The sequence below is a fragment of the Rissa tridactyla genome, chromosome 1 (genome assembly GCF_028500815.1).
Source record: "Rissa tridactyla isolate bRisTri1 chromosome 1, bRisTri1.patW.cur.20221130, whole genome shotgun sequence".
Lineage (NCBI taxonomy): Eukaryota > Metazoa > Chordata > Aves > Charadriiformes > Laridae > Rissa > Rissa tridactyla.
This window is the reverse complement of record NC_071466.1, coordinates 62,059,368-62,082,375: the sequence shown is the minus strand read 5'-3', so window position 1 is coordinate 62,082,375 and position 23,008 is coordinate 62,059,368. Positions and strand designations below refer to the sequence as shown.

Genomic DNA, 23,008 nt, shown 5'->3' with positions numbered 1-23,008 from the left:
TCAAGGGGGCAAAGACTTTTGTGATGTTAGAGGATTGTACAGAATAGAGGGAGCCGTGCCAGGGTGTTGTTTTAAGGAGAACTAACTGAAGAGGTACAAACCAGAGCTGTGCAGCCAGCTAGCAATTAAGCAGACTGGATATGGGGATCAGTTTCTGGAGTTGCTTCTTGGCTTTCATTCCTTTAACAGAGTAAAAGTACCAGATGGCACCAGAGAATGAATTTTCCTTGGGTGAAAAGTTTTTAACAAATTCTTGTGTACAGAAAACAAACATGCCTGGTTGTTAATGGTAAGTATTTTAAACGATTGAGTAGAGAGGACAGAAAACTAGGATGGCGTAGAACAGGGTGTAAGTTGCATGGTAAAAGCAAGTATGACTAAGACTAATGGCATAAAATTAAGAAAGAGAGAATTTATGGCAACAATGAATGTTGTAGATTCTGTGGAAGAGATTGTGTGGTAGCAGGGAAATGCCCTCCAATGGCTGCAGCCATTGTCAGGACAGGCTGGACCAAAGGCTAGAAAATAATTCTGCAATGGTAGGGATAAGGGTATGGGGCAGTAGATACTTCTTTTACTCTCTCGTATGACGAGAAAGGCAAAAATGAATCACAACCGAAAAACTGCCACTCGGCTCTGTTGGGTTCTTTCCCCAACTTTGCCTTTTGTCTACACAAGGAGCCTTGATCTTTCTACCTCAGCTCAGCGCAGAACTGTTGTATGTGCTTCCTTTTCTCAGGACAGTTGGCAAAACGCTCGCGTATTCTTTCCTAGCACACAATAACCAGTTGTTCCTATGGGCAGGAATGGGCATTTAACTTACTTTACATATCTAAAATTCAGTTGCCCAACTGAGGCACAGAAGGTTATAATTAGTGGAGAGAAGCAGGCAGCTTCAGCAGATACTTTCTTTGCTAGTTGTGACATAAATTTTTTTATATTTTTTATAGGCCTAGACTGACAACATGCTATTTCATCTTAAATTCCATTTTTGGGGTTTTTTTTCACAATTGCTGTCCACAATCAGTCATTTTCTTTTAATCTTCACTTCATCCTTTGGATAGTAGCTTGAGACATCATACTTGAAGTGCTAGACATTATTTTGCCATTAATGCCACTTGGTGTATATAATCTATGCGGTGACATTTTATTAATTGCACAAAGTGTATATAAATCATTTCCTCTTCTCAGTCATAAACTTTTCAGAAAAGTTTGACCGAGAAAGGAGATATATACACTAGTAGGCTTGATTTCAGAAGATCTTTTACTACAGACGCTGCTAATATAGCAGAGTTGGCAGCACAAGTGCTGTGCTCCTTTCATTATTTCTGGCCTCCACTTCCCTCTGTAGGATCCCAGATACTCAGAGGAGGAACTGGAACGCTAATTAGTGAAAGCTGACTGTACACCCAGTTCCCTCCCTCATGCTGTCTTTATCTACGTACAGTTTTGCCATCCAGTCTGTTACTCTGTTGGCTCAGTACTGTCATCTTGGATAACTTCTCAGTTTTCTTCGCTATCTTCTAAGCCTCTTCTATTTTACTGAGAAACTGCCTCCTACTGACTATTCATGGTTGTTTGCAAGAGAAGTCTTACTAATTTTACCCTCAGTCACTCCATTTCATCCCCTGCCCAAGGTAAAATTTCCCAATACTGCATAGCTTAGAAGCCAACACCAATAGATCCATTCCCAGATCCTTAATTTCTTCTTTCTTTCTTCTCCAGCCAAGGTTCAGCAACACTTGGTCTATGCTGGCTGTCCTTAGCTAAGGCTGATAAACCTTCACTCTGCAGACCTGCTCTCCATCATCCATTTAGTTGCTGTCACTCAAATCAGAACTGATACACATGCTTCTTCACTCGTATGCATACACATATGTATACCTTTATGTGTATCAGTCACTGAAACAGGGCAGAGAAAAAGCAAACAACAATAAAAGCCCTCTCAGCAAGATTTTTATGGGTGGGCAATCTCATGTTCTGTCTCTGGAAGATAATCTGAACCGTTTCAGGTGGGGGTCTTGATTTTCTGCTGAGTGCACGCCTCTTGTATGCTTTGTGGAGCCAGAATAGCTCCTGTCCTGCTCTTTCTTGCATAGATTAAATCTTTTACTGTTAAAGCAGACAGTGGCTTGTGCACTGCTAGGTATCAGCTAGATTTTTGCCATACCTACCCACAGTATAAGTGTTTTGCCAAGATCAGAGTACGTCTGTTCAGTTGGTATTGTTCCATCACACCATCATAATAATCATTCTACTAAGCACACTCAAAGATAAGCTTATTTGAAAGGCAAAATTTTGGTAACCGTAAATTCTGCAAACCAACACATTTTTCTCATATTTGTACATTAACTCTTTTAGGTAAAGCTCCCATTTTTCTGTGCATTGCATGTTTCTTTTACAGAGACTTTGTGAAAGACAAGTTTGAAATGCCAGTAGCACTGAATTTAAAGTAAAAAAAAAAAATAAGAAGAGAAAAATGTGCTATGGCAATAGTAAGGCATAACTGTAAAGCACAACCACCTAGAACTCTGCACTCAGCTACACCTTTGAAAAGCATGGCAGGACATGGCAGGCAACACACTGGAAAATTCACACTTTCACCCTTTTGCCTTTCACATACCTTTAAAATGAGGAACACGGTAGTAATGACTGGCTGGGAAAAGTTTCAGACAGCTTGGTTAGCGTCACAGCAGAGGTAGACATCAAATACAGTTCTCCAAGGAAGTATTTGTCTGCCTTAACTATGAAGCCATCCTTCTCAGTATGCCATTCTCTGCCTTACTCACACCTCATGTTGCAGGGTATTTCATCCACTGATGTGCATCTTGCAGCCCCTTGAAGTTCACTGAAAAGTTCTGGACTTTGGTGACCGTGTCATTACGGGCTGTATGATAGCATGCACACACCAGACACAGGAGACCTGTATTCCAGGATTTTGTAATTCATAGCTTTGCAGATTTAGTAATGTTCTGTTGTTATCAGATTTACTTTTAACAGGAAGTAATTTTCAACTAAGAAGCTATTGAGCATATAGGTCCTTATTTTGTTTCCTGAATACCACTAGTTCATTCAGCAAAAAATCCAGTTTAGCAAGCATAGGCATATATATGAATCTCATTAAAGTCATTGAAATGGATTGAAAAGGATTTTGCACCTCTTATTGATGCCATTGGCATTGTTTGTGGAAAGGTATGGGTGCAGGTACGGATGGGAGTCTGGTTTACACGGGGTCTTGCAGTGGAAGGTATTTGTTTTATTTGTGTGCTTCTGGTCAAAAGGATCCCTGTGAGAGAAGGAAGCACTGTTCCTTTTTCAAGGATGCTCCTGAGCGTGCTTCACATGGAGATGGTTGCAAAGGATGTGGATGGAGTCAGACAAGGTGTAGCTATGTTACAGCATTAGGATCTTACAGCTTATGCTAGGAGACTTCGAGGTGGCAGTGAGTAGGCATCCTTCGAGAGGTGACAGGGTTAACTTCCTGGGGGACAGAGCAGACTGAGCAGAGCTTATTGCAGCTGAGAATGACGTTATCTAAAACCAAACCAGGAGCAATGATCTGCCTGCAAGGCTACTTGGGCAAAGAAAGAGCTGTGTATGATACAGAAATACCAACTTTGGCTTGCCAGCCTTTCAGTTGACTGTTCTGAGACAGGTTGTTATTCACTGATGGGGCTGCAAAAGAGGATGATTCACTGTTCTCGGATTGGGTTTCTGAAAGAAATTTGGTGGGGGATTCTCAGTGTTCCACAGAGCTAAGTAGAGCCAAGCCGCGATCATTAGAGACCGCCTTCTACCTGTCCCTGAGAGAAAAGGTGAGGAGGAACGGGGATGTGAAAAGCACGGGTTTTTTCACACTCTGTTCCTCCAGATTTTCTCTTTCTGTTTGGGGAAAATGCAGAAGGGGAGCAATAAAACCCTGTCACCGCCAAACTCAGCAAGTGTTTTGCCACTGGCTGTACTGGAGAAGGATTTAATCTCTAATGTCGTGAATATACAACATTGGCTTTGCAGTCATTAAAAATGGCAGATTGAAACAAATCTAAATGCCAAACAGTCTTGAAAAAAATAAAAATGCCATGAACCCATGAAGCAAAAGAGACATGCTCTTGCTAAGTGTTCCTCCTTAAAACCATGAAGATTTAGGGGTGTATGGGAGAAACTAGCTGTTTATTTCCGCCAGCTGTAAACATCATGAAAAAAGGGTGTTCCTTAAATTTACTCTAGCTGTAAGAAATTTACTTCACTGCTTATATTTAACATTGAACACATTTCTAGAATACTGACAAGTTCTCGGAATTGATGATGTACTGTGGTTCAACAATTCCAAGAATTGTTTTGTACTTATTTCATTCCTTCAGTGGAACTTAGATGTCTAAGTCCACTCGACTGCTTTGAAAATCTTGATCTCTAAGAAGACTGTTCCACATGTGAGTGTGCTGTGTTGTCATAAACCAGTAAGGAGCTTATATTGAGATAGATAAATGTATGTACAAGACACATAGTGAACGCTACAAACTTACGCACTTTTGTGGATTGTGATTATGCAAATGTATTCAACGGAAAACATTAGGAACTGGCATCATCATTTAAATGAAAGGACAGTAATGCTAGTGGGTATATATGAACCAGTCTGGGTACTTTTGCAGAGCATTTGGAATATTACCTGTAGTAATGCTGGCACCGAAGTTCCTTTTTCACGTAAAAAACCCACGTTGCAAATCAATGCACAATTTATTCTCTACACACCATTTCAGTTCATTATTAGTCATGAATATATAACCAGTAAGGTTAATCCTACTGTTTGTTAAGAGAAGAATAAGATATGGTATGCAAAGGGGGAATAATGGAATATACCTGTGGCTTAGAAGGGGATGTATGACAGTGATGGATGCAGTTTTAATGTAAATGTTTTTACTCTTTGGTGGGTTAGCAACATTAACTAGAAATTAATTTTAAAATTACTTAAAAGCCTTAGGGATGGGAATGAGGGCAAGAATAGATATTTATGCGTAGGTGTGGTTGTACAGACATAGACACAGAAGGAATGGAATTTATTTGGCTGTCTTAGGAGTCTGGCAATTAAATGTGCTGATAGGAGTTGATCGCCTTAGGCACTTTATAATCAGAAGAAAGAGATGTCAACAGGAGGTGATTCGTATAATTTTAAGACAGTCATTGATGATAGCTCAAAGCCTAGGTCATTTAAACGTTCAAGACTCCAGCTGAATTCACAATGCAAATATTCAATCAAATATTGTGGTAATGCATTTTCAGTAGGCCCTGCTCTTCAAGTATATATAAAAACCCATCATGAGAAGAACAAGAAGCATTTGGGAGGCACATTCTAGTTTACACACACACCAAATTTCATCTGCTAAAATTACTCTAGTTAGTAGAAATTGAACATTGGACATACAGGTCTAAAGAGTTCCTACTTCGCTGGTATTTAGAATAGCATATTAATTGAGTATACTGCAATATGTCAGTAACAACGGTTCCCTTTAAAGAATTTGTACAGGATAAAAATACACTGGGAGCGTATATCTCATGATGCCTGACAAATAGTTTGTCAGCTTTAGGTGTATTTCAGTGGCCATAATTAAAGAGATGGTTTTCAGTAAAGAAAAATAAAATTTTTAATACTTGATATAATCAAAATCATATAAACCTAAGGCTTATAAAACAGCTGGAATGTCTATATTTTCCTGTTTTTTCAGGGATGGCTGTATAAATGGAAATACTACTTCATGATATATATTAATGTGACCATTTTTAAAAGTGTTGTAGATCTTTCTTGGAAAAATAAAATCAGCTGAGTGATTTTTCAAATGAGAAAACATCTAAATTTGCAGAACTTGGATCAATATTGTCAGACTCATATTATTAGTTTGTTTTATCATTTAATTACAGCATCCTTCTTCTTTCCTCAAGTCATATGAGATACCTTATAAATCCATTGAGAATTATCAAATAAGAATTATATATTACAAATATAGGACAACAACATTTTCGTATCAAAGGATATTCCTTTGTTGTTCAAAAAAATGTTTGATGCTCATATTTTTAAAGAAATCCTTTGAAGTTAACTTCAATAGAAACTCTTACCATACAGACCAGAAGAGATTTAGTTTACTAATTAGCTGCTTCGTTTTGATTTAGTATATATCAAAATCAATTCACAATTATAGATTTTTTTATTAATTAAACTTTTAAAAACAGCTGTGTATGGGCTGGTGGCAAACTTTTAACCCGCCTTTTTCTTTTATTTAATTTGCTTTCTTCTCAATTCCCAACTTGATTTAGTGTTCGACGTTTTTGGGAAAATACCGCACTCACCAGTTGAAGAGCAGGAACTAGAAGTGGGGCTTACGTAAATCCTTACCCTAGAATGAGTTTCACAGTCCATGAATGGCAATTCCCAATCATTGCCACCCACAGTTCTATTGACTATTCTTACGAGCTCACCATGGTATTAACCCCTTTGTGCCTGTTCTGCTCTTCTGTCCTTCCCCTGCTGTGAAGATAAGATTTCTTAATTCGCACCCTGTGTGCTTTTGCATCAGGTAAGTATTTCTGAAGTAAAAATTTATAAAGGACATAGGGGAATAATATTTGAAAGGATGGGTTATGGGGAGAGGAGCATTATAAGAGTTCAGGAATTTGTGAGAAGGGAAAAGTATGTATTTTCTTTTCCCTTACTTAATCAACTTCTTTCTATCCGTGTCACTTCTCAGTATTGAGGGCATGCCCCAAAATTTATCATTTTAATCCAAAATCACACATTATCTTGTGTGTCTTTACCGCTTGATCAGTCCCATTTATTTTGCTGTAATCCCATCCATCTCTAGCAGCGTTCAGTGAAGCAGCTCTTAATTAGGTGGTGTTAAAGCTGTCAGTGTTGCTGTAGTCTCCTGCATCCTATGATTCTAGCCTCTCCAAAAGATTTACAAAAAAGGATTCCAGTGTGGTCCAGTCCAAATCCAACCTTTTTAGAAAGTGGGAAATAAAAAATGCGCTACTACCTATGAGAGCGAAGCAATTAAGAAAATGTATAAATCTTTGACCTTGGGTCAATGTATTTTTCATTGTTGTGATGCATCCCTCCTGAGCTTGGAGGAGCTGATCCTTGACTATTAACTAGCTTTCTTGGTCTCCTCTTCCCTCTAGGGTGGCCTGTAGCAGACCCCCACTCTAACAATCACCTGTCCCTGCCCTCCCTTTAATCCTGACCCATAAACTCTTGGTCGGCTTCTCGTCCATCCCCAGGTGGAGCTCCATGCACTCCAGCTGGTCTCTGTTGACATAGAGGATGTCACCCCCTCCTCATCTGCCCTGCCTGTGTTTCCTGAAAAGTCTGTATCCTTCCATTCCAACACTGCAGTCATAGGAGCCATCCCACCATGTCTCTGTGATGCCAATTAGATTATAGCCCTGCAGGTGTGCACACGTCTCTAACTCCTCCTGTTTATTCCCCATGCTACATGCGTTTGCATAGAGGTGTTTAAATCTGTCCCCCAGTGAAGTTAATTTACTGGCTGGAGTGGCTGGTATTCCAGTGGAAATGCTGGAAATACTCCAGTGATTCTCTTCTGTGTGTTTTGTTGGAATGAGAACTGCTTTACTAGAAAGTACGTTTTGAGTCTAAGTGCAAAAAGGAATTTTTTCCTTCTAATTATTCATCTGATCACTTCTTTAATGGGGCATTTGATTTATTTGATTTATTATATGTAAATCGCAAGTTTTAGAGTGTCATAATTAAATTATGCAAGGAAAATGCAAGGAAAAACTGTTCTAATCAAAAGGTAGAAATTCCATTAAAATGTTTGATATTTATTTATATAGCCAAGTAACTCATTTCAGAAAAACATTTTTTTCTAAAAATTATGTTTTCTGTAGTGTACCTCTGTGGGCATGCTCCTTATGTTTCCCATCCATACCTTACTAGCTGTTTCTGAACGGTCTAAGCCATTTAGTATGAAGTGAGTTTTTTCTTGCCTCATTGAGGCACACAAAACTGTAGAAGTTATAAAGACCAGAAACAAAAGTATTTTAAGGGAGGTGGCGATTGCCAGTCTGAACTATATTGTACACTGTGTTCGCAAGACAGGTACAGTACATACGGTAACCGAGGAGATTAATGTACTCCATTAGGCAAGGCATTGCAATCAGAAACCAATAATCAATACAAAAGGCCAGTCTGACCCAGGAAAAGCTTTTCGTTAATTATGGTAGATTTGTCTTCATTACCTAAAGCCCACATCTGACCGTTTTTAGTTCAGAAGGGAAGTTTTCAAAGAAAGAACTGATGTATTCTGCCACTCTAATGCTGATCAAGTACTTCTGTAAGTTTTAATCAGCTTTGTATTTAAAACAATACAAGAGCTGTGAAAAAGCACTGAAATTCAGCTCAGCCTTCAAAAGAATTCCAAAGCACACATGCTATGATAATCATTGTACCAAGATAAAAATATGCAATAAGAACTAAGAGAAGGTAAGCAGCCCTAGTTGACTATAAAACTTTTCCACGAAGGAGGGTTTTTTTCTTACTGTCTTTGGCTGGGAAGTACAATAATAGTAAAAAGAAAACCCACGAAAGAAAATGTTTCCTTCCCCGAGGAATTGCTTTCTTAGAACCTCATTTTCTGTGTTTTCATGCCCTTTGGAAATACTGACAGCAAGATGTACAAAGAGAGAACCGAATGCTTCCACGTGTACATTCTGATGTTAGAAAAGAAATTATTTAGGAGGACATATTTTTTGCTGTTTCCATGTCAGACAACCCCTGAAGCATTTGGATTTAATTTTTTTCATCGTCACTTCTTCAAAATGAAGAAAATTGTTCCTCCTCTTTTAATTTTTTTTTTTTTCTTTCTTGTCCTTTTCTGTTAAAGCAGAATCGTAGAACAGTTTGGTTTGGAAGGGACCTTTAAAGGTCATCTAGTCCAAACCCCCTGCAATAAGCAGGGACATCTTCAACTAGATCAGTTTGCTCAAAGCCCCATCCAGCCTGGCCGTGAACACTTCCAGGGATGGGGCACCTACCAGCTCTCTGGGAAACCTGTGCCAGTGTTTCACCGCCCTCATTGTAAAAAATTTCTTCTTCATATCATATCTAAATCTACCCTCTTTTAGTTCAAATTCATTACCCCTTGTTCTATCGCAACAGGCCCTGCTAAAAAGGTTGTCCCCATTTTTCTTATAAACCCCCTTTAAGTACTGAAAGGCCTCAATAAGGTCTCCCTGGAGCCTTCTCTTCTCCAGGTTGAACGAGCCCAACTCTCTCAGCCTGTCCTCATAGGAGAGGTGCTCCAGCCCTCCGATCATCTTCGTGGCCCTCCTCTGGACTTGCTCCGACAGGTCCATGTCCTTGTTGTGCTGAGGACTCCAGAGCTGGGTGCAGTACTCCAGGTGGGGTCTCACCAGAGCAGAGTAGAGGGGCAGAATCACCGCCCTCGACTTTCTGGCCACTCTGCTTTTGATGCAGCCCAGGATGCGGTTGGCTTTCTGGGCTGCGAGCGCACACTGCCAGCTCATGTTGAGCTTCTCATCCACCAACACCCTCAAGTCCTTCTCCTCAGGGCTGCTCTCAGCCCCTTCTCCATCCAGCCTGTATTTGTGCTTGGCTTGCCCCAGCCCAGGTGCAGGACCTTGCACTTGGCCTTGTTGAACTTCATGAGGTTTGCATGGACCCACCTCTCAAGCCTGTAAAGGTGCCTCTGGATAGCATCCTGTCCTTCAGGCATGTCGACCACACCACTCAGCTTGGTATCATCTGCAAACTTGCTGAGGGTGCTGTCAATCCCACTGTCTGTGTCATTGATGAAGATACTGGTCCCAATATGGACCCCTGAGGGTCACCACTTGTCATCGGTCTCCATCTGGACATTGAGCCATTGACCACTACCCTCTGGATGCAACCATCCAACCAATTCCTTATCCACTGAACAGTCCACCCATCAAATCCATATCTCTCCAATTTAGAGGGTAGAATATTGTGGGGGACTGTGTCAAAGGCTTTGGAGAAGTCCAGATGAATGACATCTGTAGCTCTCCCCTTGTCCACTCCATCGTAGAAGGCCACTAGGTTGGTCAGGCGGGCTTGCCCTTGATGAAGCCATGCTGGCTGTCTCAAATCACCTCCCCGTCCTCCATGTTCCTTAGCATAGCTTCTAGGGGGATCTGTTTTATGATTTTCCCAGGCACAGAGCTGAGGCTGACAGGTCAGTAGTTGCCAGTGTCCCCATTTCTACCCTTTTTAAAAATGGGTGCAATGTTTCCCTTTTTCCAGTCACCGGGCACTTCACCTGACTGCCATGACTTTTGAAATATCACGGAGAGTGGCTTCGTAACTACATCAGCCAAGTCCCTCCAGACTCTGGGATGTATCTCGTCAGGTCCCATAAGATTTGTTATATTCAAGTTCCTCAGGTGGTCACAATACTGATCTTCTTTTACAGTGGGGAGGGACTTTTCTCCCCCAGTCCCTGCTTTGCGATCCATGCACTCAAGAGGCGTGAGAAGAGAGGCTGCCAGTGAAGACTGAAGCAAAAAAGTTGTTGAATACCTCAGCCTTCTTGTCTGTTGTTACCAGTTTGCCAGTCTTTCTCATCAAGGCGGTGTATGCTTCCTTTGACCTTCCTTTTCTAGATGACATACCTGTAGAAGCCCTTCTTTGCATCCCTTGCCAAGTTCAGCTCCAGCTGTGCTTCGGCCTTCCTGACTCCATCCTTATACAACTTGGCAGTGTGCCTATACTCTTCCCAGGATACCTGTCACTGCTTCCACTGCCTGTGCGTTTCCTTGCCTTCCTTTCTTGACTTCTTACACCTGGAGATCAAGGTAGCCTTGTTAGTGCTTTCTCAGTATGTAAGAAGCAAGAAATAGTTGGGAATTCAAAATGGTGCTTCATCCTTGTAAAAGAGGTTGCTGGCAAGTAGAGACTCTGTGTCTGCTTATCCTGAATTGCTCTGTATGTTGTTTTCTCATGAGCTTAAAGGAACTAGGAAATACGCCCCAAAGTCTTCCTGACAGCAGATTTTCTTTTTTCCAGTCCTCCAACTCATTCTCAGTAGCGTCAGCTCTCTTCTGCCCTCTGTCACTTTAAACTATCAGCAAAACACCCACATAAATCACACGTGGTATGTGAATGCTGTTGTGAGGAGAGGTGAGTTAAAGCACGTGACTACAGCACTGAGCTTGGGTTCCCCCTGAAGAGCCATTTCTTCTATAGCGTCTATGCAGAATTAGTAGATACCATCTTTGGTATGACCGGCTTGCTCACTGGAATTGACACAGCAACACAGTCGTGCTGAAACTGAATCCAAGCTAAATACTTCAGTAGGCAATTTAAACTGTGAGAGAGTGAAAAGGGAAGGGCAGGCAGTGTATTTAACTCCTCTCTAGCTCAGCTGTACCTGTCTTGGTACATGGGTAATGCCATGTCCTAAAAATAATACCAAGAATTCTGAAGGATTTCATGATGGTCCTGAGTAAGTACCAGTTGAAGTACCAGGTGTGGTGCAATACTTATGTTATGGTCTATTGTCCTTTCAGCTCATGAGCTACTCAGTACAATAAGAGCAATGTTTTCCTTCATATCTGTAAAGCAGCTAGAAAATCTGCGCTACTTCGATAATAAAAACAAGAAGACACTTTGAATAAATCGAGAAATAAAAGGCCAAACAAAACAGAGACAGTGCAAATGGCTGATTCACATCTGGTTAATAAATGGCGTTTCAAAGACAGTTCTTGAATTGAATTGTAAGTGAAAGAAAGTAAGTAGCCTATTGAAGCAATTTCAAGGAGGCATTCCAGGTGAGGTCTTCAAAGGCATATAATTCAAGGAACCAGTATTAATGGAAAATTGTTGGAAGCGAGGCTTCTACAATTGTGAAATGTAAAAGTTATGGAAATTTTGAAGGCATGGAAAAAAATTACAGTGCAGCTAAGTTCCAAATTCCTTTTCTGCTCACTCACCTTCCCTGCAATTTGGGGCAAAGTTGAAGCATGTAATAATCAATTACTTGTCAAAATTATATTTAACATGTTTCTGAAGGAGTGCGCAATATAGTATTTACCACAGCTCATACGTGGTACAGCTTTTGAATAATGGCAAACGTAGTATTAGAGATGGAACCGTCCTGCTGCACAGTAAGCACAACGTTGTTATGGTTTTTTCCTTTTGTGGTTAACATATCTTCAAAATAAAAATATATAAATAGGAAATGTCAACGTTGTTGATACACATAAAGTGGAAGACTACACCTAGAGGATTCAGAAACTATGTAAATACAATATTATAACGCAGATACTGAAGCAACTTGAGTTTTCAGTTAAAAACTTAGAAAATAGAGATTAATAATGTCAAATGCGTCCATTATAATGTGAATGACAGACTACAGCATCACAAATTAGCTATAAATTTAGCCTACCCTATAAATGTGTACATATATTGAACAAGGCTGAGTGCCGGGTCCTGCATTTCAGTCACAGCAACCCCATGCAACACTACAGGCTTGGGGAAGAGTGGCTGGAAAGCTGCCCAGCAGAAAAGGACCTGGGGGTGTTGGTCGACAGCCGGCTGAATATGAGCCAGCAGTGTGCCCAGGCAGCCAAGAAGGCCAGCTGCATCCTGGCTTGTATCAGAAATAGTGTGGCCGGCAGGAGTAGGGAAGTGATCATCTCCCTGTAGGCGGCCCTGGTGAGGCCTCACCTCGCGTACTGTGTTCAGTTCTGGGCCCCTCACTACAGGAGGGACATTGAGATGCTGGAGCGTGTCCAGAGAAGGGCAACGAACCTGGTGAGGGGTCTGGAGCCCAGGTCTTATGAGGGGCGGCTGAGGGAGCTGGGGTTGTTTAGCCTGGAGAAAAGGAGGCTGAGGGGAGACCTCACTCTCTACAGCTACCTGAATGGAGGTTGTGGTGAGGTGGGGGTTGGTCTCTTTTCCCAAGTAACAAGTGATAGGATGAGAGGAAATGGCCTCAAATTGTGCCAGGGGAGGTTTAGATTGGATACTAGGAAAAAATTCTTCGCTAGAAGGGTTATCAAGCATTGGAACAGGCTGCCCAGGGAAGTGGTTGAATCACAAAGATGTGTAGATGTGGTGCTGAGGGACATGGTTTAGTGGTGGACTTGGCAGTGTTAGGTTTGTGGTTGGACTTCATGATGGTAAAGGTCCTTTCCAACCTAAATGGTTCTATGATTCTATGACTTTGTATATATACATATATGTATGTGCATACATATATGTACGTATATTTTTGAAGTGTTCGAAATCAGGTTGAAAGGGGTTTTGAGAAACTTGATCTAGTGAAAGATGTCCCTGCCTGTGGCAGGGGTGTTGTACTAGATGATCTTTGTAGGTGCCTTCCAATCCAAACCATTCTATGATTCTGTGGGGTTTTATATATTTATGTATATATGTGGTGTATAATATGACCAGGTGGAAGTGTTAAATTGGGTCTTTACTGCTTCCTGTACCTGAGGTTAAATGCATTTATCGCTGTGCTCTGAAACTAGTCCAGATACCTAGGTTGCTGCTGAGACATCAGTGATAATTTGCAAATTTACAGTGTTTTTCATTGTGAAAGGAAAAGAACTTGTAGAATTCCATTTTGCAAGTACTGTGGTGCGAGGGAGTATACTAATCCACATAGGACAGGTAGGTGATTAATTACACCTTTGTAAAGTACAGGCTACCTTCAACCCTATAGCTTAGATGAAGTCACTAGATATAAACCAAAAATTAATTTGGCCTATTTAATTTCAGGCTTTATATGATAATTACTTTGTCTCGTTGCATTTTCTGAATTGAGCTGTGTTGCAATGTTTAGGAAAAAGAGTTAAATCTGCATTCATATTATTTGGGTTCTATTTTGCATTTCATAGCATGTAGCTTTAAGAAAATTAGTGCTGAGGTGATGATACACTTACTAACAGTTCTAAAATCTGAGGGGAAGGTAACGATCTCTATGCATTATTGTTATCACGAACAATTTAAGTAGTATTTTTAGGTTTCTTTTATGTTGCAGCTGCTGCTCTCCATTTCTCTAAGTCAGATTGCAGTCCCTGAAAGGCTGCTTACTTCCTCTCTGTCTTTTTGCAAAGAAAATGACATATCTCTGCTAGCTGATTTATAAACTGGTGAGGAGGAGGTTCGCTTAGTTTCAAAGAAGCCATTATTTCATGGATTTTTAGGGCAGAAGAGTCACCATGTCTCTTTTTGACTGTTCTCTTAGAAGTTTATGGGAGGAGAGGAGTGACTACTGCTAGGAAGAGGCGTACAGGAGTGCCCCCCTGCTGCTGCTTCCTTCTGTTATGGCAGGCTAAGAATTCACAGGACGCAGCTAGTCTGAAGGAGGCATATGCAACACGCATTCTTCAGCCCTATAGCAGAAATAGGGCTTTGGCTATCAAATCTAAGATAGAAGGAAAAAAGTATCTAATTTCTGACAGAAACTTCTGCCTTTGAAGTTTGGTTACTCGGAAAAGCTGTATCTTACAGTTTTTCATTTCTCTTCAGTAAGCTTTCTGTCATTATTGCCATTCATTTGCTTTCTAAGTGTGTAGTTTCTCATTCTTCTCATGTTACTGAATTTACTTCGTTCCTTCGACCAGATTTCGGTTTGCCTTTTTTGAGTTTTTTTTTTTTTTTAATTTTAAAATCAAAATTTGCTATGCAAAAAGGCAGGAGAGTCGGGTACAATATGACAGGCTCATGAATTCCTTGTGTTTTCAAATATTACAGAGACATGTAGAGTATTGGAAGATAGTCCTTGGCAACTGCTGATTTCTGCTATTAATAATCTGAAAATTACATTTATTGCTTTAAAAAACATATTTTGATAGCATGAAAAGCAGGACCCTGCTTACATATCCGAGCACATATTTACATGTCCTGAAATGTTGCCATTAGTAATAGTCCCATTTCCAGCTCATTTTGAGGCTGAGTATTAGGAGGCCCTGTAAAAACACACAGTTAGATACAGTGCTGACCTTGAGTTTTACAAACTAATCAAGGTGGAAAAAGAAGCACAGTAAAGTGAAATACGTAGAATATTTTTCAAGCCAGGACAGTTTACTTTCTATACTGCTCTTTCTGCCAGGACGGTGTCACCTTTGCTGCAGCCAGAAAACATTTATAGAAAGGTTTGCAATTGTATATTATAAAACTTGCAAGAGTTATGATGGCTTGGGGTTTGGGTTGGGTTTTTTTGAGGGGAGGGGTGGGTGCTTCCTTGAATATCACCATACTTTCTGTCTCCTACAACTGGTAACAAAGGTTCTCTATGCTAAGGTGATCTTAAAGTAACTAGAGTTTCCAAGGAGATTTTTCATTTTTCATTGGACTTTGAATCTTAGAGTCTTTACATTCATCTCTAGTATATCACTACTCTAGGAAGTTCCTCTGCTGTCATAACGAATGTTAAAGCAAGTCTCTATAGCCTAAATTGGTGAAGAATCACCCTGTTCTCATTGCACTGGGACAGGCAGCTTGTAATGGAAAGCTAGGACTGCCTCCCTGCCATCACCAAACTTAATAATATTTGAGCTGAGACTACTGACTTGTTTTCTTTGCAGTGTCTAAATACCACCCCTTTCAGTGCCTTTAATTAAAAACTCGCCTTCCACCTTGTTTCCCCAATGAAGTTGCATTACTGGAATTTGTCTAGCATCTGGAAGTTCCTCTCAAATACAGTAGATGATATCTCAGATTTACAAAGTTTTTTTAAGGTCCCACACTATATATAACTGCATCAATGTAAGATATTAAAAAGCCTGTTCCCTTAAATTTTTTGGTTAATGCTTAATAATTTTCAGAAATGTTCAGCTTGCAGAGCATGAGAATAATTTGCTAAATTCTCCTTACAAGCATATCTTTGTCAGGCAGTCATAAAGTAAGTTGAAAGCAAAGTGGTTTATAGAAAATTAGTTACACAGCTTGTAAAATGCTCTACAATGTTCTGCAAACAAAAGGGAAAATTTCCTGCAATTTCACAATTTTGTACTTGCTCAGATGGCCATTAACCAACAAGATGAAAATCAAATTTATCCTATTCATGCTATGAATTATCTATGATTAGCAGTGTATAGAATGTGATTTTCTAAAGCTCCTTTCATAGTCAAGGTATCTTCAAGTACTTTGTAAAAAAAAAAAGAAAAGAAAAAAAAAGGACAAAATAAACTACACAAATACACTAAACCTGTATAGGATCAAAAAACTTGCCCTATTCTTTAGGCCAAGATTGAATCTTTGCTCAGTGACTCTTAAAAGTCATGTCGCATTAGGATCCTAAAAGTCACGTTTTCTTTGATATATCTAGTCTTGTTCCAGGGGCAGTACCTTATAATAATGCCGGAGGCATGTGATGTCTTCTGCTTCCAACATCAAATCAAGATTGGCTAGCACCTTCAGTGACTGTTCCCTGTGTTTCTCAGTGGTATGAATTCCATACATACAACTTAAGCTGGCCCTGTTGTATAAAACCTACATCCCTCTACATGCATTTAGAAGTTGTGGGCCAAGCTCTGAAGAAATACCCAAAATAAGAAGAGAGTTTACTCATAATGCATTTTCATTTTTTATTTGACTTACAGTTTTCTGTGCTGCTGTAATGAAGTTGAGTCATGCTTTGTTGGCTCTTCTGAACAAAGGTTCTGTATTCCGTGACGCTCACGTGACCCCAGCTAATGGGGCTTTCAGAAGAGCATCAGGTACCATACGACTTGCAGTGCAGTTACAGAACCTATCGCCACCACAAGTCATGGTGGTGCTCTGAACGGAAATGAACTGGGAGTCGTATTTGCCTTCGTGCCACTGCGGTAGTGTGGTCTAGGCTGCAACATGCCCATAAGTAAAAAAAGACTGGAGTAGCACAAATGTAACCTTCTGAGTTGTGACAACTGTTTTAAAATATCACCCAACTCTTTTGTACACATCTAAACAGCAACTTTAACAAATCAAAATCTATTTTAGCTACCAGAGAGAATGGTCTTCTGTAGGCATCTGTAGACATGAGTACAAATAACCTACAACATCAATTGTAGCGATAAGTACAGAATTAACCACAACAACCACGTAGCCAGTATCAAGTCTTTCAACAGCTGTAGTTGGAATCTTGGCTGGAATCTTTTAGGAGTCCCTAGCTTCCTCGGGGAAATAGCAAAAGCCAATGAAGAAGAAAAGGGAGTAAGCAGCTTGCCTGAGCCATCCTATTAAAACAGGGAGGAGGAGATGCTATTGTTTTCTGAAGTGTTAAAGTATATCTGAAATACAAAGAGATGCAGATACCACTGTATTTTTCCTGGAGTTGTGTATTTGTTGATGAATACACAATTCAAGAGTATCAAAATTAGGAAGAAAGCTGCTTACCCATAAAGTGCTTGTCAAAGTCGTTTAGTTAAATGATGTTTACACTGTTCATTAATAGGTTTGGTACTTTTGAGAGCTACCCTGCCAGTTTGACAATTAAGCACTTCCAGCTTTTCACACACTCAGTGGCCAAAATAAGCAGAGCTTTTCTGCATATCAAATCCTCACCCTGTCTTGCTCAGTACTAATAAGCTTTAGGGCTTTCTTGGTAATTTTTTATTCTTCAAGCCAATTTGTCCTCTTTTTTTTTTCTTTTTTCTTTCTTAAACCATCACCAAGAATGTTAAGTACTGTCAAATGCAGTCTGAATTTCTGTAGGTCTGAACTGAGACCAGTGAATCCTTTGAAGATACCTTTTTCAAGGTTTCACATGATAATACTGAACATTACCAGCCTGGCCAGTTTTGAGCTTGTAATATCAGGGTAACACGGCCCATGTGGTCTTTTATTATTAAGTCAGTCAGACGATAGAAGTTTGCAACACTTACCTGCTTGCTTAGTAAGACTTGAAAGACTTGCTTATGGACTTGGAACAAAAACCCCACGTAAAGGGTGGTGGTACAAGGAATGATATGCATATTAAGCCCCCAAAGGGGTTTAGCATTAGGAACATGTAGTTCCATCTTCAGTTATTCTAGTTTGCTTAGTGACTGCTTCCCTGAGCCAGGGTCTGTGTGGCTCTGGCTGTGTAAGGTGGCAGCTGCTGTGGATTTTCTCCATGGCAGTGAGCTGGCAAAGGCCAGTTTATGTCACTCATCCTCCCTCTGCTGTGCAGGAATGTGGAAGAAGTATTAGAGCAATGTACCACATTCTGATACTCCTTGAGTGACAGAAGACTGCTTTAGGCCATGCATGGTAATGTTCCATAAGACTAGGTGACCCAGGTAGGCTCCTCCTGTCAGCAATTCCAGTGTCATCGCTTACTTGAGCTTTTGGGTGAATCCAGGATATTGCATACACTTCTTGGTTTAGAGTTCCTCAGCTGTAACAGGCACATTCCTAATGTTAAATAAATGAGTAGTATTTTAAAAGTCTTTTCTGCTTTCATGAAATTCCCATCTAGACACAAAGCAAATCCTCAACTCCTTTGTGTGTTTCCAAACACTGAAAGAATTTGAATCATTAACGGTTTGTCATGTGTTGGTTTCTATGGCCATGCATCTTTAATGCACTGTGCCATCCACGTTCTTCACAGTGTCCTGGACTCTGGGAATCGTTATCCTGCATGAAGTGAGATACCAGCAGTAGAAGTGGTTCATAGTAGATGTAAGAAATTCTTCACTCTTGTAGTTGATTGATGTCAGCAACAGAGCATTTCACTTGAGACTGCTTCAGCACAGCTAATCTTAACTCCAGTTTAATATTAGACACAATTCTCCATTCATGCAACTGGCTGACAGCAACATCAGAACATTTCTTTCATCTTATTCCTACACAGTTTAAGGAACACACATCCAAGGGCTGAAAATGGTCAGTAAATTAAACAAGAACAAAAACTGGCATTATGTCTCTTCTTTCAAGTTTGCACAGAGAATTTTCCATGGCTGGGTGCTCTGAAAAGGGCTGTAATCCAAATGACACACTGCTGATCCGGTGATCCAAAGTGATTTTTAAGGCTTGGGCAAGCGCTGTGGGCTAAATTCAGCTTTCTCTTAAACCTCGTTCCTAACACAGAAATGTGTAAAGAGACAGTGAACTCTCACGGTCAAACATACAGCAGAGGTGCGGTTGAGCCACTTCAAGAGTACAAATCCAAATTAAAGTTCTGTGATGCAGAAAGAACAAACTAAGACAGATTAAAGTCGGGGGGAAGTTGGGCACAGTAGGCGTGTGGGCTACAGCCCTGTGATTGATCTCCTAAGGATATCGCAGTCCGTCTCTGGGAGGCCAACAGGAAAGCTGCTTATCACACGTAGCATTCGTGACAAGTGAGCAGCTAGATTCTGACACGCTGTAGAAAAAATTAAGAAACGCAGATGCCAATCTGGCCCCCGGGAGCAGGCCAGTCCTGGGATTTTAAATTAATGAATTTCTTTTTTAGGTCTCCTCAGCATAGCGTTTTTGCTGTGCGTGTGTATTTGCTCAGATACCTCCACCTTGCTGGCCCTGTGGGCTCTCTGACTTTCTGCCAGCAACTCGCTGCTTTTCACATCGCCTGCCACAGCCACCTCCTAATTTGCTGTCTCGGCCAGCTGTTCCTGCCTTTACGTAGCCTCTGCCTAGCTTGTGTCCTGTCTGAACCTCCTTCCTTATTATCTTGGTGTTGAATTGTGTTATGCCAACATGATACTCTCTATTAGCTAAATCGTCTCCTTTCAGTTCAGTTGAGGTGGGAAGGCGACCGTTAGTAATTGACAAGAAGCTATATTGAATATTACAGAATCATACTGCAATTAAGATTTTATTTATGTTATTGTAATTTATTTTACAGTGTTAAAATATACCACTGGAAAATCTTTTTATGAGTGTCCGAAGGTATGGAGTATATGAGAAAGTATGCATGTATGTACATGTATACCGATGCGGTTTATGCATTTTTATTCTTCTCCCTATGTTACCATTTTCCTGTTGTTGTTTTTTGTGAAGGGAGAGAAAAGCACATTTTACAGCCTCACTTGACTACTTTTTTTTAGCAAGTCCTTTCACAATTGAGGCAGAATACTTTGTTACTATGAAGGACATTTTGACACTATTAAAAATACAGTGTAAAATATGCAGAGAGACTAACTATCTGTTTAGAACTTGTGTGAAATAGAAATGTAACAGATACAATGCTACCTGTTTTGAGTCACACCACTGACAAAAATGCATGATAGATGCCAGTAGCTCTATCTTTAATTATTGTATTCTTGTAGCTTGCCTTCTGGATTAAAAATAAAAGCAAGACCTCATTTAGCCATTCTGTTTTGGTGACTTCACTGCACTTCAGGCATTGTTATTCGCCCAGGCTTCTTCTGTAAATTCCTGACTGTCAGGCTTTATCTCCTAAGCCTCCCTTTCTAGATTGGAATATGCAACCATTTTATGCCACTAGCGTCAAAAGGAAGCCGGTTTGCATGAGGAGGGTTGAGCAGTGATTCACACAAGAAGCTCAGATGTTAAGAGACAAGAGGCAGTCCTGTTAGCTGATTGCTTGTAAATATGTGCTTAGTCTCCACTCAGCTTCAGTTTAAGCAAACTACCTTAAAACCCCAGTGGAATTCAACAGGGGATGAATTCTCCTGTAGGCAGGTACAAGTCTTTACTAAAAGCCTAAACAAGTGCTAGTCCTTGCAACCTTCCATACATACTGTATTATGTTCTAATTTAATCACAAAAAAAAACAGAAGTATGAAGAGTATGAAGAGTAGCTTGGTCAAGACCCTGAGCTCCAGGCATGCCCTTTTCACCTCCATCTTGATGAGTAAGACTGACCTTCAGGAATCCCAAGCCCCTGAGACTGGTGAGAAAGTCTAGAGCCATGATGACTTGCTCTTGGTGGAAGAGAATTGCATTAAGAAACATTTAAACTGGACACGCAGATGTCCGTGGAGTCTGATGGGATGCACCCATGATTGCTAAGGGAGCTGGCCAATGTTATTCCAAGGCCATTCTTGATTCATCAACACCCTCTTTAATGATCTGGATGATGGCACAGAGCGCACCTTCAACAAGTTTGCAAATGATAGAAAACTGGGAGGAATGGCAGATACACCAGATGGTTGTGCTGCCATTCAGAGGGACCTTGATAGGCTGGGGAACTGACCACACAGGAACCTCATGGTGTTCAACAAAGGGAAAAGTGAAGTCTTAACACCGAGGAAGGAATAACTACATGCACTAGTACAGGCTTGGCACCAACCAGCTGCGATTTAGCGTAAAAGGTTTTGGGGGTCCTGGTGGACACTAAGTTGAATACGAGCCAGACATATGCTCTTGAGGAAGAGAAGGCCAACAACTCTCTGGGCAGAATTACGAAGAGCATTGCCAGCAGACTGGAGGAGGTGATCCCCCTCTACTCAGGCCTGGTGAGGCCATCTGGAGTGTTGTGTCCAGTTTTGGGCTCCTCAGTACAAGAAAGGTGTGGAAATGCTGGACGGAGTCTAGCAGAGGGCCACAAAGATGATAAAGGGGCTTTCATATGAGGAAAGACTGAGAGAGCTGCAACTGTTTAGCCTGGAGAAAATAAATCTCAGGAGGAGATCTTACCAGTATGGAAAAATACCTGATGGGAGGAAGCAAAGAACATGGAGCCAGGCTCTTCTCCATAGTGTCCAGTGGCAGGATAAGAGACATCAAGCACAAACTGAAACACCAAGAAATTCCATTTAAACATAAGAAAAAACTTTTTCACTGTAAAAACACAGGGCGAGGTTACGCTGGCAGGTTGTGGAGTTTCTGTCCTCGGAGGTACTCAAGAGGCCCCTTCTAATCTTAGAGATTCTGTGACCGTATTTTTCTTCTGTCTCTCACTGACACATTGTCTGATTTTGAACATCTAAATACAAGAAATACAATACATCTTTCACTGTGAAGGTGGTCAAACAGTGGACCAGGTTGCACAGGCAGGTTGTGGAGTCTTCATCTGTTGAGATATTCAAACTCTGACTGGACACAGTCCTGGAATACCGGCTCTATCTGACTCTGGTTGAGCTTGAAGGGGTAGATAGATAATGTCAAGAGGTCCCTTCCAACCTAAATAATTACATGTTTATGAATATAAGCCAGTACAGGCACACAAAGTCTTTAGGAAGAAGTTAAGAAGGGGCGGAGTTCTGTATTTTGAATTTTATTTTTCCTGAAATTTTGTCAGGCGCTTTTACATGTAAACTCAGGACCAAATAAAAATGGCCTTTCCCAATCTGCACAACTTAAATTTACACAGACACAAGGAACCATAACGCTGCATAACTTATGTTGTGTTTGCAGATAAGCATTGAAGATACAAACTGTATTACTTGTGAAAGATTGTAAAAAATATAGATATTAGTGACCATTCATTCAAAGATGTTTTAATGTAAAATAACACTACATTCTACCTGTTTGTCTCTAGCTTCTACTGGAACAGTTGTGGCTGGCCCGGTGAGGGTAGTGGTTGAGCTTTCAGGGTAAATCATAAGTCCACACTCTTTGTGCTGTGGGCCTAGAAGTTAATTCTTTGAACTTCTGGCACACCTCTTACCAAACTATTTTGGCAACTCATGGATGTAAACTCCTCACCAGTGCTGCGTGCCTCCATTTCTCTTTTCTCATGTGGGATTGCAGCAGCAGTGACACAATGCATTAAGTGCACAGATATGTGAATTGTCTGTGAACTACTTCACAGTTCATTGGCCCAGATGTGCATATCCACTATATGTAGATATGGTTTATACTTTTAGGCAATAGTTTGGCATCAGATGAATCCCATATTGCTTGTCTTTCTTGAGCGAAAGCCATCCACAAGATAGAATTGATGTTACTTTTTCCTGACCAGTAAGTCATTAAGATCTGCATGAGTAAATCATAATGAAGGAGTATTAACCAAGGGCAACTGAGCAGTTAGAAGTACAGTTTATGCTTTAAAAACATACTAAAGCAATGGATGTCGTATTAAATGATAAACCTTCAGTAAGTAAGTAGTCAATTGGCAAATAAAAAACTAAAAAGTCAAAA

General features: G+C 40.5%; 1 protein-coding gene across 1 annotated transcript in view; it reads left to right on the top strand.

The window, feature by feature from the left end:
* NALCN (sodium leak channel, non-selective) overlaps window positions 1-23,008 on the top strand; it is a 237,154-nt gene that overhangs the window by 98,499 nt on the left and 115,647 nt on the right. The window lies entirely within an intron of this gene.